This window comes from Kogia breviceps, chromosome X (genome assembly GCF_026419965.1).
Source record: "Kogia breviceps isolate mKogBre1 chromosome X, mKogBre1 haplotype 1, whole genome shotgun sequence".
In the NCBI taxonomy this organism is placed as follows: Eukaryota; Metazoa; Chordata; class Mammalia; order Artiodactyla; family Physeteridae; genus Kogia; species Kogia breviceps.
The window spans coordinates 100,554,357-100,564,591 of NC_081330.1; positions in this window are offsets into that span (position 1 = coordinate 100,554,357).

Consider the following 10,235-nt stretch of genomic DNA (forward strand, 5'->3'; position numbering starts at 1 on the left):
TCCATCCATATTAAAGCTCCGTGGCATTATCAATTATGGGTTTATTGCAAAGCACAATAGGATTCAATCTGGAGGAATGCCTCAGGGTATGTCTTAGGAGGACGATAAAGCTAATAGTAATGGGTCTACAACTTCTAAGGCTAATTTCCACAGTTACAAATTTCATAAGTAAATAGAAGCCATGTCAGTTTCCAGTCACCCAGCTTGAGGTCTCTCATGCTGATGAAACAGGACCTTCCACCGCTTGCACTGAGGGGCTCTCATTTGAGTCTTGGTGGTCTGGCCCGAAGATTCCCTGCTGCTCTTCTAACCAGCTCAGGAGCTGGTTTGGATGAAAATCGGCACAAAAGCACAGCCACCCCTGACATCTGGGAGAACGACCATATGGCTTCAGGCCAGAATCCAGCCAAATTCTGTGACCGGGGGTGGGGGGGGTGGGGGGGGGAATGGGCTGTCATGCATTAGTGCTGTGGCACTTAAGCCAGGCTTCAGGACTCCAGGCAGGATGGAGCTGTGTCTGATACAGTCTGGAGCCTCTGTTGCCTTTCCAGAAAGAGCGGGCAGCAGGGAGAAGGAGCTGGTGGTGTAACGGGGCTATTCTCAGCCAAGTGCTTCCAACACAGGGAGGGCAGGCCCTACTCACTGCCTCCATGATGCCTGTGCTCACACACCTCTCACCTGGTATCAGACGCTTTCGTCCCCCGAGTCACATCCTCCAGCTAGCCGAAGCTACTGGCAGTCAGTTTCCTGCAAGCTCAAACTCACTTCCAGCTGGTAGCATCCCACCTCAGGTATGGACCTCTCATCTTTCTACTTTCTGTCCTAGGGTTTCTCTGACACTGCAGCAGCCCCCTTGCCCAGTGCACAAGTATGATCCAGAAGTGCAAGGCTGACACCCGAAGAGGCAGTCTTCAACCAACTGGGGGACAAGAGCCAGGGCTAAATGCTCCTGCCTCCCTTCTTTCAGGTGGACAAGTCCAGAAGCATTCCACATACTTCTCACGGTGTCCCAGCAGGGCCAAACCCTGGTCGCCTATGATAGCAACCTGACCACACACTTACCCTGGCTTTTCCCCCTTTCCAGTCTCCCTCTCCTTTCTCCCTCTTTCCTGATTCTTAGGATCACCTCTGAAATGAGGGCCCTATACCCAAGTCTTAGTCTCAGGTTCTGTTTCCAGAAAAACCAAACTAAGACAGATGTGCATCATTGGATTTGCTCCTTTGAGTAGGATAAAGGCAGGGCATCTTCCAATAGCTCTTGTAAAAGTGCCCATGTATAACTTAGTGAGGGAGAAAAAGCCCTTTCCCTCTCTCCTGTTCACGTGGAAGTTTCATCAGGGGAGTTATTTATCACTTGGGAGGGCAAGGAGAGAGGAAAACCAAGAGATGGAGATTACTGATGGGGGGAGGGGGTGGCAGGGAACAGGGCAAAAGAGGCCCTGGGGAAGCAGGACTCAACAGGAGTGATACCAGCAAGGGCAGGCAGCCACGAGTGTGCCCCAGGTTGTGTGTGTGTGTGTGCGGATGTGTGCATGCCTGGGTTGAGGGGGCTGCACAGCTTCCAGGCAGCATGAAAGGGTACCTGTAGGTGAGGAAGGGCCTGAGTCCTAGGCCAGTATGAGACCCAGTGGCAAATACCTCGTCTGGGACTCAGTTCTGACTGGGCACAGCTTCTGTCCCCAACAGTGACCTCCAAATGCCAGGAGGGCCCATGAAGTGGTGCAGGTACAGCTGTCCCAGATGTGGTAGATAAACAGCAAAGCCAACGTGGAAATCAGTCAATAGATGTCTCAGGAGCCTTTAAAAACCCAACCCAGTTGGAAAACAACATCGATTAATAAGTGGCTGGCATTTCTTAAGAGCTTGCTATGTATCAGGAACTGTTGTAAATTATTTACCACGTGCTGGCTATTCAATCCTCGTTACAACCTTAAGAGGTAGGTACCATTATTACCCCCATCTACAGATAAGGAAACTGAGGTATGGAGTGGCAAAGTAACTTGTCCAAAGTCATGCAACTAGTAAGGGGATAGCCTGGGATTGGGATGTGAGCAAGGCAAGGTGTTTGGTGCTTCAGAGACTTAGATGTCTTATGAGACATATTTCTGGCACTCAAGGACTCCAAATTTTTTAGGGGAGACAGACATTTACACAAATAACAGAATATGAAGCAAAATGAAATAATCCCCACAATAGCCTCTAGGGTACCATCCTCTGTTAAATAGGCTCTGATTCTATTCTATTGCAATAGCCTGTTATTGCAACTTTTACAGGAGCAAGTGCTCAGAAGTTTTGGGGTAGAAGTGCTTAGGGTCCCAGGAGTGGATGAGTTTATGTTGATATGGCTCATTCAGATGAAGTCATGCCTCCTTGACACTGCTAGGAACAGGGTTGTGATCTGCCTTCAAGGCTCCCTGCTGAAAGACCCTCATCGTTTCAGGTTTCTCTCATATGTGCCTTCTTCCATTCAATCATTCTGTAAATCCGTGTTGAGCCCCTCCAGATCCTATGTGCATCTCGCCCCCTCCTTGTTTGGTCAAGCCCATTAGACCAGCCTCCCTGTGTCTATACCCTGCTGAAAATGCAAGGGGACGTGGATTCAGGGCTGGGTGGCTCTGATAGGCTATGTGCAAAGAAGTGAAGGAAGCCCTTTGAAGGGAGAGGGAGCCTGGGTGAGGCTCACAAAGAGAGTCCAGGATGAAAGAGACCACGTGACCCCTGAGAGAGTGAGATTTTCATTCACTCTGAATTTCCATTCCCAATCTCAGTTTATAGCACATTTGCTGTTCCCCATTTCCTGCTCTTGGGATTTTGTAAGATCTGTGTATTCGCAAGTAAACCTTCTTCCGGGAGGTAGCTTGAGTGGGTTTCTTTTTCTTACAGTCAGAAGAATCTTTTTTTTATTATTTATTTTTTAGACTACATAGAACTGTCACGTTATGGTATACTAACAAATAATAAGAAAACATATTAAAGAAGAAGGCAGTGGAATGTGCATTATAAATACGTGGATGAAATGCTTTCTTCTAAACATAGAAAGAATGGACAGAAACATAGAAAGTCAACATCCAGACTCCATGATACAATGGGTCAAAGGGGATTAATGAAAAATGTTCACACAGGACATACTAACTGTAAGTCAATGCCTAGGGAAACACTAACTTCACAATTACAAAAAACTTTTTGCATTCAGACATTAAAAAATTATTCATAATGCACCCATTATCTGCCAGGAACTTTGTTAGATTTGAGGAATTTGGAGTTGAATCTGTTACAGATGATGCCCGCAAAGTGCTTACAGTCTAGTTATAGAGATAATAAACTAGGCAGACAATAACAATAGCACATAAATATTTGGAAAAGTGTAGGAATAAAATATCAGAAAATTAGTTCCAGCTGGAAATGAAACTTCCAAGGTGCCCGGATCAAACACAAAGTTAAGCCGGCACAATAAATGCATAGATTGATCCCATGGCATCCAGGGAATCTATCAGAAAGAATATAGATTTTAGGAGCTAGGAGTCAGAGTTTGAACATGGATATGGAGTCAGAAAATATGGTTGTGGGCCCTCATAAAATGGGAGAGCTAAAGGTGAGGTCTTTGCATAAAGCTGATACCTTATGGGGATGAAGAAGGGAAGTAGACAACTTGGCCACGAGTCCAGGATAGTGGCAAATATCCTCTTCTCTTTTCCCAGAGCTCTAGGTAGTCAATTAAAAGCTCTCAATGAGAATGCAAAGCCCTATGGAGTCTGAATTTACCCTACATGCATGATATAGGAATTCCTCCAACCATAAAATCTGGGCCTAGAAAGCAAATGCAAAAATCCTCTGTGGCAATGCTGCCACATTCCAGAGTGAAATAGACTCCCATCCAACCTCCTAAAAAAGCCCGTTGAAGATGACTTCACAATAAAACACATTACAAACCATTTGAGGACATAATTCACCATGAGGGAGAGGCAGCAGAAAAAACAAATAAGTGAATGAAAATTCCTATAAGCATCCCAAGAACTTGAGGTAATAGACCAACTGAGTGAGACTGTAAATATCTTTTAAATAATTAAATCAATAAAAGATGCAAAAGTCATAATGAAAAGATGTGACACTATGCTAATATAAAAAGCAGGCATATTCAGAAAAGAAGCAAATAAAATCTCTGGAAATAAAAAAGGTGAAATTAAAAGTTCAATGGATGAGTTAAACAGAATAAGAGATGCAGCTAAAGAGAGAATTTGTGAACTTCAACATGGAAGAAATCACCTATAATGTATAGTGAGATAAAGTGATGGGAACCATACAAGAGAGTTAGAGAACATGGAGGATATAATGAGAAGGTTCAATGTGTATCTAATAAAGTCTATAGAAATAGAGACTAGAGGGATGTGGCTAAATTAGAAACATTCATGACAAAGAACTTTTCAGAACTAATGAAATCCTCAGATTCAAAAGTACAGTGAATCCTGAGGGTAAGTGAAAATTAATCCACAATTAGACGCATCATAATAAATAACAAAGGCAAAGAGGAAATCTCAAAAATAGTCCATGAGAAAGGAAAATGATTTACAAGGAGCAACAACTGAATGACAGCAGCAGATTTTGCAGCAGCATCAATTAAGGAGAGAAGAAATAATGGCCAAAATCAGGGAGAAATAACTGTCATTTCAAAAATTCTATACCCATCTCAACTATCATTCAAAAGTGAAGATGACAGTGATCAAACAGCATTACTAATAGTGGGTCCGCATGTTCCTCCTGATATGATGCAATATGAAATAGGCAACATTGCCTATGAAGTTGGTAATGGATTTTGGATTTAAAGGGATTTAAGAGACACAACAACTAAATGCAGTATGTGGTGCTCAGTTTGAGTTCTAAATTAAACAAATCAGCTATAAAAGAGAATGTTTGGAACAACTGGAGGAATTTGAATATGGACTAGATATTAGGTGATATTAGGGAAGTACTATTAATTTTGTTTAGTTTGTATGTTTGTGGTTTTATGTTTTAAAAGTCTCTTTTTTTTAGAGATGCACACTGAAGGACTTAGGAGTGTGTATTAAAATCAAGTGGGATAATAGAAGAAAGGAACTATTCACAAAGGTATGGCCAGGATATAGGGAAACCAACAAAGCATGTTAAAATACCCTGGAGCTACACGAGTTCTCAATCATGGGTCTAAAGGGAAAGAGGAGGGAGCAGTCACTCAGACCTGGAGAAAGGATTGTGGTTGTAGCTCTAGAAGGTCCCCTGACAGAAGCTGTGGACTTTAGTGGAGAAACATAACCACTGCCAACTCTTGGCCCATCTTCTCATCTTCTCCTGAATCCTCCTATGAATCAAACCCAACCAAGAGCCAGCGGGCAAGAGGGTCTGGGGATCCAGTCCCTAGAAGTAATTTTATCTAGGACAGAGAAGGATACAGAAAAGAATAGGGAAAATAAAAATATTCTGCACAGGGTAAAAGTGAGGATGCCTGTTATCTACTCAAAAATAAGAAAAAATTAGATGAAGCAAATCTGGCATATGCTAACAATTGTTAAATCCAGATGAAGAATATGTGTGTTTACTATTTTTCGTACTTTTCTGTATATTTGAAATTTTCCATAACAAAAAGTAAAAAGAAGTGAAGGTGAAATCAATATAGAAATTTAAAAACAAGGTGAGAGAATTTACACCTATGATTTTAGCTGAAAGAATTACTAAGGATTTACTTCAGAAAAAGAACTCAGAAATTAAACCCAGAAGGAAGTGATAGGATGCAAAAAGCAATGACAAGAAGTGACCCTGGTAAACAGACAAGTCAATCTATATAAGCATTAACTAGAAAAAAACAGCTGGAAATTACAGATCAATGTGTAGGGTAATATTGAAGGTATAGGAACAGAGAAGAGGACATCAAAGTAGACAGAAGAGAAGGAGAGTTGAGGAAAACTTCCTGGGAAAGGGAGGAGTGACGAATTGACCTGAGTTTTAAACGTCCAATAGGATTGACCAAAGAGGATCAGAGGGAAGGACAAATCCAGGCAGAGGGAACGTCATGAGAAACAGCAGAGATGGTTCCAAGGCTACACTGCATCTGATAAACTTGGATGGAAGGATACCTTTGAGGATAGTAGGAAAAGTAAGTAGGTAAGAACCACAGCCCGAAGGGTCTGTTAAAAGGTACACCTCAAGGGGCCTAAGCTAAAGCTCGGGGTGGAGGGGTAATGGAAGAATTTTATGCAGAGAAACGACCTGATCAGATTTGCATTTTAGAAATGAAACTCACTTTTGGAGGTCTGATTGGAGAGTTCAGAGGGAAGGAAGAGAGCAATTAGGAGACCACGGCAGAGATCAAGGTGAGGCGGGATGAAGGTCTGAACTAAGGCAGTGGCAGTGGTGCTGGAGAGGAAACTGACTCAAGAGACAGTCAAGAGGTCAAATGAATAAGACTTGGTGACTGATAGGATGGGGGTTGGCAGGGAGTGGTAGCGAGGGAGAGCCAGGAAGAAAACCTGGCCCTTGGCTTTTGCCTGGGTGACTGATACATGCTGGTGAAATCAGGAACTGTGAACCTTCAGAATGAGCAGGCTGGAAGGCAGACTGATGGCTCAGTTTTGCTCAAGTCCAAATACCTAGGTCAGAAACTACGAACTGGGGTAGTGGGGGAACCACAGACATCAAGCCTAAATTTAAGACAAGGAGATAGTGGCGGGGGAGGGCCATGCAACCTTGTCTATTCCTTTTTTTCAGGAAGACAACCTTTCCCAGAGTATATCCCCCAACCACTGCATGCACACACCCAGACACACACTCACACACAGAGTCTTACTGACCAGATGAATTGGGTCATGTGATATCCCTGGCTTCCCCGGAGTCTGGAGAAATAGAGAAGAAAATTGTCATAATTAGCTTAGACAAATCATGATCCAGTGCCTGGGGATGACGTACTGCTCCCAAACAAAATTGAATTTCTGTTAGCAAGGAAGAAAGGGGGATGGGTGTTAAGCAGACCACTAAGAGTGTTGGCCCCATACAATCTTACAAACTGGGCTGGGGTTAGGGAGCTCAGAAAGATGGACTGCAGGGAGAGGGAGGCAAGCTTCCACCAGACGCCCAACTAGAGATGGAGACCGGAAGAGTCCCTGTTTCCTGGTCAGCATGTTGTGTGGGGGAGATGGGCTCCAGGTCAGGGCCTGCCTACCGGAGGCATAGAAGCGAAGGGTGATCGAAAACGTCCTGCCTCAATAGATTGTTCTAGGACCCAGGACAGTGCTGAATACGCAGTTGGGAAGTTTGATGAGCCCATCTTTTGGGATTCAGGGAGGCAGAGGGGGTAAACAAAAGAAAACCAAGTCAATGTTAGATTTTCTCTTAGCTGCCGCTAAACAATCACTCCTAACTGATGCAGTGCATTACAGCTTTAGTCTCCATCTGAATTCCAACGTCAATAACTCATCCTATCCCGGGTTCTCACCCTTATCCCCTCAAAACTTTGGGTCTTCCTTGTTTTTGCTCGTATAGAATGGGAATCCTGTCCCCAACCTGAGCCAGATGTCTGCAGCCTCTCTTTCTGGGAACCACTTTCATGGATGTTACTTGTCTGCCTTGACTGCTCTGAGTTGCTGTTCCCAAACCCCTCATAGTGTGTGCCTGGCTGGTCTTCATTATAGTAGAAATTCCTTGAGGAAGAGTAAAGATGATGTCTCTCATCCATCTTTCCAACTTCCTCAGTGCTTCATACAATATTCCTCCTAAAGTGTTTGTTAGATCCAATTCTATTAAGTTGAGGAGGAATATGATTTAGTGGTTTAAGGGACCTGCCTCCACAGCTAGTCTTCCTGGGTTCAAATCCCAGCTTGCCCTCTTACTGGTTACACGATCTTGGGCAATTGGTGGTGTTCCTTTGAAGAGATAATAATGGTACTTACCCCCCAAAGATTGGTTTTAGGACATAAAGCACTTAGAGCAATGCCTGCCACATAGAAAACATTAGGTATTTGTTCTTTTTATTAAAATTGCCATTGGAGGTGGGTTGATACAGTTAAGGCTGCTCTTGGGCAAGCAGCCCTAGTTGGGCTTCACTCTTTCCCACACTTCCTTCCTTTCTTCCTGTCTCCTTCCTTGGAAACCTCTTCCTCACGTTCTTGTGTCCTTACTGTAGTAGCCCACCTGGTCCCACCTTCCAGCTCAGTGACTTCTGCTCCAGAATGACTCTCCTTCCTTGGCACCTTCTAAACCCTCAGCTGCTTGTCACAGAGGGAAAGATCTGAGCCACCATTTCATTCTACAATGTTAGTGCGTAACATTAGCTTATTGCTTCACTTCCCAGCCCCGCAAGGCTGTTTCCATGTTCATAGAGAAGACCTCAAGAGGATAGGCCAGGCAAGACATTTTTAGAAAGAGAATAGTGGGGTCCCTTCTGGGTGTCCTTAAATCACCACGTAGGCCACTGGCTCCATGAATTATGAGTTGCTGCTGCAGGTGACAGGGCAGGGCGGGCACTGCCAAGTGCCACCTCCCCTCAGCAAGAATGGTTTCTGCTCTCGACCAGGCCTGGACCCCCAGAAATGTCCCCATTGGCAGACACCTCCAGTGCTAGAGGCCCAGAGGATGCCAGTGACTGAAAGTTCAGGTCAGAAGACAGGGGAAGGGAAACTCTGAGACCCCTGCCAGACTGTCTTGGAGGGGGATAGTAGCCCTCTTTCCCATCCCACATTCTTGCCTTCCTCCCAAGGGGGATGCATCTGCCTCTCAAGGAGGTACAATACAAGGGCACCCAGAAGTCCACGGTAAGGTTTGAAGGCTTGGAGAAAATGATATCATCCTTAACAGAACTTCACATTTTTTAGAGTGCTTTCAGGCTTTTAAAGCACTTTCACTTGCGTTTTCATATTTATTTTCATAATAACTCTGTAAGGCAGGTAGAGGAAGGGAAAGCTGAGGGAAGACATAGGCTATCTTAGTCAGGTTAGTTGCCTTAAAAAACAATCCCACGATTTCAGCGCAAGTGTGTTTCTCACCCAGGGAACAGTCCAGTGTGAGTGTTCCTGGCCAGGCAGCTCTCCCACAAGCAGTGACTCAAGGACCCAGGGTCCTTCCATCTTGTAGCTTTGCCACCTCTGAGGGCCTCAGACCCTTCACTTCACCCCTTCAAGTGGCCAAGAAACAAGGGAAGAAAGAGCATGGATGAGTGCATGGGAGGTCTTCTGAGCCAGGCCCAAAGGTTGTGTACTTATACTCCCATCCCCTTGACTTAAACTCAGTCCCATGGTCACACCAAACTGGAAGAGGAATAAAACAATCTGGTCAACAGCCAATCAATCTCCACCACACAGGCTATATTCATTATGACTATTTCTGATAATAATAACTACCCATGATTGTAACCCCATTCTGCTTCCAGTACAATATTGAGAGTTACATACATTAGCTCTACTTTTCCCAACAGCACTAGTGGGTTGGGATGAGCATCTGCATTTCATAAAAGATGAATCTGAGCTGGGAGAAGTTAAGGAACTTGTCCAGGAAATCCACAGCCAGATACTGGTAGAGCCGGAAACCAAGCCAAGTCTGTTTAATGCCGAAATGTGCTTTCCCCACTCGCCAGCATTCCACAGCCGGCAGGACCAGAGAATTAGAATCCAGGCTGAGACCACATGGTGTTCCCTTTTGGGTGGAGTCAGAGTGCTTTCTTATTTCACTAGTCTTGCTTCTGTACTCCGGGTTGAGAACCCAAACTCCCTGGAAGCTGAAGTGCTTCCTGGGAAAGATTTCTGCTCCCCGTTGTGAGGGGACATCTGTGTCCCTGAGAGGCACCATGACTGACATTTTCTGCTAAAGTCGGTGGTGGTAAAAAACCCTCTTGTTTGGTCTTCTGGCATGGCCAGGGTGTGCAGTCCCCTGGCCTGGCTCTCTTTTTTTTTTTTTTTTGCGGTACGCGGGCCTCTCACTGCTGTGGCCTCTCCCATTGCAGAGCACAGACTCCGGACACGCAGGCTCAGTGGCCATGGCTCACGGGCCCAGCCGCTCCGTGGCATGTGGGATCCTCCCGGACCGGGGCACGAACCCACGTCCCCTGCATCGGCAGGCGGACTCTCAACCACTGCACCACCAGGGAAGCCCTGGCCTGGCTCTCTTGACCTCACTGTTTTGTCACTGCTGCCACAGACCCTCTCAGCCCTCAGCTACACCCTTCATCTGCCTCTGGTTTTCTCTTCCTCCACTCCTGAGCCACTACTGTGAGGGTCACC